This window comes from Bactrocera oleae, chromosome 4 (genome assembly GCF_042242935.1).
Source record: "Bactrocera oleae isolate idBacOlea1 chromosome 4, idBacOlea1, whole genome shotgun sequence".
Taxonomy (NCBI): domain Eukaryota; kingdom Metazoa; phylum Arthropoda; class Insecta; order Diptera; family Tephritidae; genus Bactrocera; species Bactrocera oleae.
The window spans coordinates 36,957,289-36,964,887 of NC_091538.1; positions in this window are offsets into that span (position 1 = coordinate 36,957,289).

Genomic DNA, 7,599 nt, shown 5'->3' on the forward strand with positions numbered 1-7,599 from the left:
CTAGCTTACGTTAGTTTTTAATATTTATTTACTTAAATTTTTTTTTTTTTAATTTTACTTTAATACATTAATATATTATATATATATGGCTGATACTTTTTATTATCCCCTGTAAATAAGATATTATTATTATACTTAGGCAACTCTCTAATAAATTTTTCATTGAAAGAGTTCTGAGGTGCCTACATATGTTTATGTACCAGTATATTTATATTTAAGTACATACGTAAAGCAACAAAAAATTTTATTAGATAATTCCAACTGCTGATGAATGAATTACCTGCACGGATGTAGGTAATTGTGGGTGTGTGTTATAGTAATTTGTACAAGTATATTAAAACAGACTTTGTGACCTATACCGTGTGGTACAATTGTCATCTCCGAAAAAATTTGTTTATATTGAAACGTAATAAATAAGTTATGGTTTTACATTTCATCACATTGCGACTAGTACAACGAATTATACTAACAAGCAATATTTTTGAAAATGTATAAGATAAAACTAAAAGTGATTTTAGGAGGCTTTTTTTTAGAAACAAAATAATACAATATTTCTTATTTTGTAATAAGGTCGTGAAACGTTGTACCTTTAAGTCTGCGGCTGCTATTTCTAGATTATCCTGTCTTTCTAGCTTCAGTGTTTGCATGAAACTGTAACCTTGTAGCAAGCGTATAACTTCGCGAACCATTTTGATATGAAGGTCCTGTGTATATCCGAATTCCGTATGTACCATGACCCATTTACAATATTTCTCAAAATTTTATTTTGGATCCTTTGCACAGTTTCGGTATATAACAGTGCAGCGCATCACCACAGTTGAACTCCGTATATCCAAAATGGTTTTTAGGTTTGGTTATATATAATAGTAAAATTTTAGTTTGCGTTGTTAAGGGTGATTTCTTCCCGATGGGCCAACTTGTTTTGTTGATTTCAAGTTTAGCTATGCAATTTGTTTTTGTGTGTCATTCTCTCTCTCTTTCCAGTTCAGCTTTAAATCTAGCGTCATGTCAAGATATTTCGACGAGGTGAAGTATGGGATTATTTCATTTCGAATATATAAGGGAATATGTCTAACGCTTTTGTTAGTGTACATTAAACTGCTTTTTTTTAACTTTTTTTTTTTGATCCCATGGTGAAATATTGTTGGAAATACCAAAAAAAAAATTCCCTAAAAATTTGGGACTTTAATTTTAATATTAACTACTAGACCTAGGCCTGTAAAGATTTCCCATATAAAATACTCGTAAAACTAGATTTTTTTTCTTTTCTCAGCGGCAGTTGATGGGATTATCTCACCCGTCATTAGGTATTCCTCAGAATTGAACGCTCTACAAAAGTCTTCATTGCGGTAAAGTTATAACTTGCACCTGCGGGGTAGTACGGGCCCCCAAACCTAATTTTTCCATGAAATTCGCGTTTTTTTTGGAATTATCTCGTAAACAACACTTGGTTTGATAAAATTGGTTTCAAAATATTGTTTACAGTTTTTCAAAAGGAATAGTCTGTATTCTTGTTTCGTATAAGTTTCTTGATATAGTTTGATATGTTCTGATTTTTAAATTCTTTGATTATGTAACTGAGAAGATAAGTTACATTGTTCAGTTCTGTTTTATATTGAGAAAATCGCGTACTTTGCCGTTTTTTAGCAGTTTTAATTTTTTTTACGAGATCCAAAATTTCTGCTGGGTGTTTAGCAATAAGTATTTTTTTTTCAAAACAGTAATGCTTTGCCAAGCTGATTATTGAACAATTTTAGTAAATTTATCGACTTTATCTTCCCACATTCTGGTGTTTTTCTTTAAGGTCAATATTTTTGTCCAGCATGTCTTTAAAGCGCTCCCAGTCCGTATGTTTGTAAGAAAAATATGGCGATAGCTTAATTTTTTTTAAATGGTCATTTAGGATTAGATATACTGGTGAGAGGTATGATTTTAAGTCGAAGCTATTTTCCACCGTAATAAAATTCGTGGATATTTGTCCGATAACAGATAACTTTCCTGTGTCGATAGGCCAGTAAATCGATTTGCGAGTATACATGAAGTCCATGATCTAGTTGATACAGCCGCTTTAAGGAGCTCTCTCCCCTTTACTGTTGTAACTCTTGAACCTCATTGCGAATATTTTGCGTGAAAGTCACCACTCATGCTGAGTTTTCCGTGATGCTTTAAAATTAGTTCTGTATATAAATCCGTTTTGATATTATGTCTAAGTGGTATAGTGTAGTAATACTTATTTTCTCAAGACCAGAGTCAACCGATATGGTCGTAGCTTGAAATTCAGAGACGCTTATATTCGTTGATTAATATTATATTATCTCTGACTATTATGGCACTCCAAGCCCTCGCGTTGTTATTTGGATGATTGGAGCAATATGCCTTGTAGTTTTTGAACTTAACGAAAGTTTAATTTGTAAAATGAGTTTCTGATATAAGACAAATATCAAATTTTTCAAGATAGAGTAATGTTATGTTTCTTTGTTTGAGTAGGCCATTGGCATTCCAAGTCATAATTTGTATGAGTTTAATTTTTGTACCCTATTTTCGTTTTGCTGTCGCTCTAGTTGAGTAAGATGTTGGTGAATAAATCTGTTTTGCTAAAAGCTTATTGAGAATCAAGGAAAGATTGCCGGTAATATCACTAAAAACATTCGAATTTGTTTGGTTTTTACGAGTATTTTCCAGATTGCATTTTGCTAATCAAAAGGACTTTAGTTTGGGAACAAAATCATAATTTTCAGTGACGAAAGCGAATGCTGCTGCTCCATGCCTACAAAACCAATAATAGGTAAAATCGTGCAATAACCGATCGTTAAACCACATGTATTTTTATGAAGTGTGCACGAACCTTGTGGTACGTAATAAATTGATGGCAAAAGGTGAGCAATCGTTTAAAAATTTCATCAATGATTTTTAAGTTTAATGCACACATCTCCTAAAGTGCGAAAGTTACATCAATCAATTTAGTGGAAACGTTTAGTTAGTTAATCTGAAATCGGATAGTAATCTTGTCGCGCAAAACATTAGAAGGTTTAAATTCAAGTGTAATAATAATAATACAAGTTGGGTATAAATTGGTTAACAATTCCATAATTAGCATGGTACTGCCCACTTTTAGGTGAAATCCAATAGATAAATCAAGCAGCAATGAAAATAAGCAAGCTAGCACTAATAATGATTCCTATGTGCAACTTGCAAGGATCAAAGCCTGGGAAATTACTTCATATATTGGCAAAATTTTATATTAAGGGAAGTCTTGATCCGATTCAACCAATTTTTGACACAATGACATAGTATTATCGGGAGTTTCATTTATCTATTTTATTATATGAATTTCTATTATATATCTTACACATTGACCGATATTTTTGATAAAAAGTCAACTAAAGGTACTGGGGTCATGTAACTAATCGAGTTAGATATAGTTATGCATATATAAATGATCAGGATAAAAAGACGAGTTGAAATCCGGGTGACTGTCGGTCCGTCCGTGCAAGCTGTAACTTGAGTAACAATTGAGATATTTTTATGAAACTTGTTACACATGTTTCCGCTTAAGCTATAATAACAAAATTCACTTAGAACAAATATTTTTAGTACCTCTATCGACAGTGTGAAAATGGGTAAAAGCGGGTGACAACCCCGCCCACTATAACGGTACTGTTAAAAACTACTAAAAGCACGATAAATCAAGCACTAAACTTCCCAGAGACATTAAATTTTATCTCCGGGATGGTATGAGATGACTTTATCGAAACCGCGTTCAAAATTAGACAGTGGATGTGGAAAGCCCACTTTTAGGTGTAAATTTATATCTTGGGATCTGCATAACATTCTTTTTATATATCTACACGAATCACAACCACGCCTATTTCCCATATAACACTATTTTAAATTCCATCTAAATTAATCTGAATGATTATATCGAGGTAAAACTTTGTGTAAATGATGCGTTTAAAGTATGCCACCTTGTGACCAAAACATGTCTAAATAGAACAAAACTGTTCAATCCCCTAGGTACTGAATACGTGGACCCCAATGCCTAAAGTTGACTTTTTACCGAAGATATCGGTCAATTTGTAGAATATATAAATGGAATTAATATAATAAAATAAATAAATGAAACTCTCGATAATAGTATGTCTTTGTGTCAAAAATGGGTTAAATCCGATCAATACTTCCTTAATATAAAATTTTGCCAACACCTGAAGTAATTTACCGGGCTTTGATCCTTGGAAGTTGCGAGAGTATAAAATGTTTGGTTACACCCGAACTTAGAACTTCCTTATTTGTTTATAGTTGGATTTTAGTTTTGATCTTTTACATTATGAATAAAAGAAAAAAATAAATGTGTGCAAAATCATGTATACAAATTGAGCAATAACAACATTTGTGAAATGAAAACAAAATAGAACAACTGATTTTACGTTGCCACTACGGACATAACTTTTGACAAATTTTGTTTGATACAGGCGGTAAGTACGGAAGGGCGGAATGTCCTCACTTTTTTCACTTTCAAATAAAACCTACACTGCATACATAACCACATCCAATTGGAAACATATATGTATGTGCATTTGTGTCGGAAGCCAACAAAGTTTATATATTTGTATGAAAGTTCAAATTCCCATAAGAATATGTATATTAAAGAACCGCAAGCGAAATAAAAATGTATAACCAGCACATATGGTAGTAAAGCGCGAAGCTTTGTGCAGTGTTAATGTGGGTTAATAGACTAGATCAGACAAATTATAAAAAATACTATACTAGGTGAAAAAGTCATCAAATATTTTCTTACTTTTGAGATGTTTGGTAATTAATTTGATAATTAATTAAAAACTATTTCAAATAAATCGGTTTTAAATAGCACATATTATATGATTTAAAAACGATTTTTACTAATTAATAGTAACATTTGAAATAGTACAATAGGTTACCGCTTGTTCAAACACAATTTGCTAAAGGCTCAACAATACCATACATCTTACGAAGTTTGTGAAGGGAATGCGTCATTAGGAGCAATTAAGAGCAAACAAACTCGCTACGCCTCAATTTTCAAGTAAATTATGTTCCATACATCCATTTAAAAGCATACTATGTATATACATATGTATGTATGTACATATATACCCTGAAGTGAAGCTTTACACTAATCAGAACAAATACTAGTTCACACCAACAATTTACAAAATAAAATCGAACTAGTCAATAATACAATTAACTATCATCCAAATAACATGTGTCACATTTAAATCTTTTTTTATTAAAAGAAATTTTTACTTTTCTACCTTGAACTAGTTAAAACTAGTACCTTTCTAACCGAAACAGAGTTAAATAATAATAACTAAATATTTCAAAACGTCTTTCAATGTGAATTAATTCACTTGGGTGCCAATGGAATTCACTGGCTGCTTCAAATTATTCAGTGAGAACAGAGAAAATAAATGAATTTACCGGTAAACTTCTGGATACGTCCATGTATTTAGCAGTCCTCTCAAAATGTGAAAGGATTCAAAAAATAAAGCTTTACTGGAAATTTTCTTGAAGCACTCTTTTCTGTTTCCGGAAATTATATTTACACGTGCGTATATGTATGTATATTCGGGTGTCTGTTATTTAATAAGTTGATTGTTTTTAGCAAACACCCTCTGAAGTTTCAGTTCTTGCCATAAAAATATTATCCAACGTAAACAAGCCTTTTATTTTTAATTTGAACCGCGTCTAAATCATATTTCTTTTGAAAGGCATAGTATAAAATGGTTTTTCGATATTTTGCATTAAGCAAGTACAACATCAATTTGTTGTGTGACTTTAACGTCAAAAATAAAATGATTTAGGCACAGTTTGAATTGAAGAGACCTTGTTTAAGTTGGATACATTTTTTTAGGGCAAACGCAGAAACTTCAGGGGGCATCTGTAAAAAAATCAACTAAGAAATAATGGACACCAACTAAGAAATATTCGTACGTATATACAATGGGAACGCATAGAAATGGCGAAGTTTTGCTCGCTTGGTCTTGTGCTGAACGCAACAATAGTAACAACAAATGCGAAAAGAGGAGAGACTGGGGGTATTTAATGGGGTTAGGAGTGACTGTGTAGGCATAGCATAACATATTCATCCTGTGGCATATTCGCACCCAAGCTTAGCTCTGAGTAAGAAAATAGGCAAGTAAAACACTGGTAACAAATACCATCAAACTTTATTATGGCAGAAGTAAAGTAAGTATGTTCTACATATGTATGTTAGTAAGTGAGCATATGGACCGTCTGAGGCGCTACTTAAGTAAATTGATCTTGAATACATACCTACATATGTATGTATGTGAAACCGAATATAAGGGTTATTCGAAATTCATGTGGTTTTAACTATGTATTAGTTTCCAAATTTAGGTTAAGAACAATCTCTGTTGTTCACGGGCGATACATACAATGGGTCAAACTTGATCACTGGATCATTTTAATATGTGTAAATGCACATACGGCTTTTCCAATATGACTCGCTTAGTTTTTCAAATAATATTATATATTATGCAGTTATTAAATATTCCTTTGACCTCAGGTACATAACTCATCAAAAGAGATTCGATTACTTGATTCGGATATTATATTTTTTAAAAAGTGGAGTTATTTTTACGATGGTAAGTGCTGGGAAAGATTATATTCCCTAAACAGCTTGAATATGTCGAACGGGACTTTCTTCAATCTTTTGTAGGGAACTACTTCGACTGCTTAGCCTTGATAAAGCTGGAGGTCAAGGAGGTAACTTTCCTCAGCGAAAACAGTACAGCAATAGGTTAGCTTAGGTTCAATGACATTCCTTTGAACCACCTTGAGGTTAATATAAATCTGCTTAGGCATTTTATTTCTATCTCTCTAACTCAGTGGAATGTCTGAAAGTTTGAACTCCAGGTGCCTTGGTCTCGCAATGGAGAGACTATAAAAAATAAAGTGTTGAGGTGTTCAAACCTAGTCTTCTTCCTTCCTGGCATCCGATACGATTCTCAAATTTACCGTGTGGGCAGTAATAGTTGTAGTACCCCTACAACTTGGGAAAGCTAGCTTATTGACAGCGAAGAGCTTCACTTCCGTGAAGCCCAGCTATCCAGTAGTAGAGTACACGAGGGAAGCGTAGCTCCGACTCGTTCCCAAACTATTGATAGCTAAAGTGCTTTTTGTTGACAGCTCGTTAGTGAGTTGCAGTTACCTGCAATTCTGCTCTGGTCTTGCACGCTTACAACTCTTGTTCCGAAGCAACCCGATGCTATTGAAAGCAAAGTTATACATTCCGTAACTGGCCTTGAACGCACGGTTAGAGAACTCAAGGGTAATATCACTGCCCTTCGATCAGTAGGGATAGTCACTTCTCTAAATAAGGCTGCACTCCGGAGTAAAAAATCTACTATTACCTTAATGGTAGCAATCTCGGCTTGCCAAACGTTTAGGTAGTCAGGAATGTTGGTTTATAGTTTCTGACAATTTACCACTCCACCAACCTTCCCCCTAAACTTTGACCCTTGCGAAAAATTGCTAACTTTTCCTCTCCACCCACCTCTCCCTCACATTTACATATGGTATATAGATAGAGAAAGTGACGCCGGA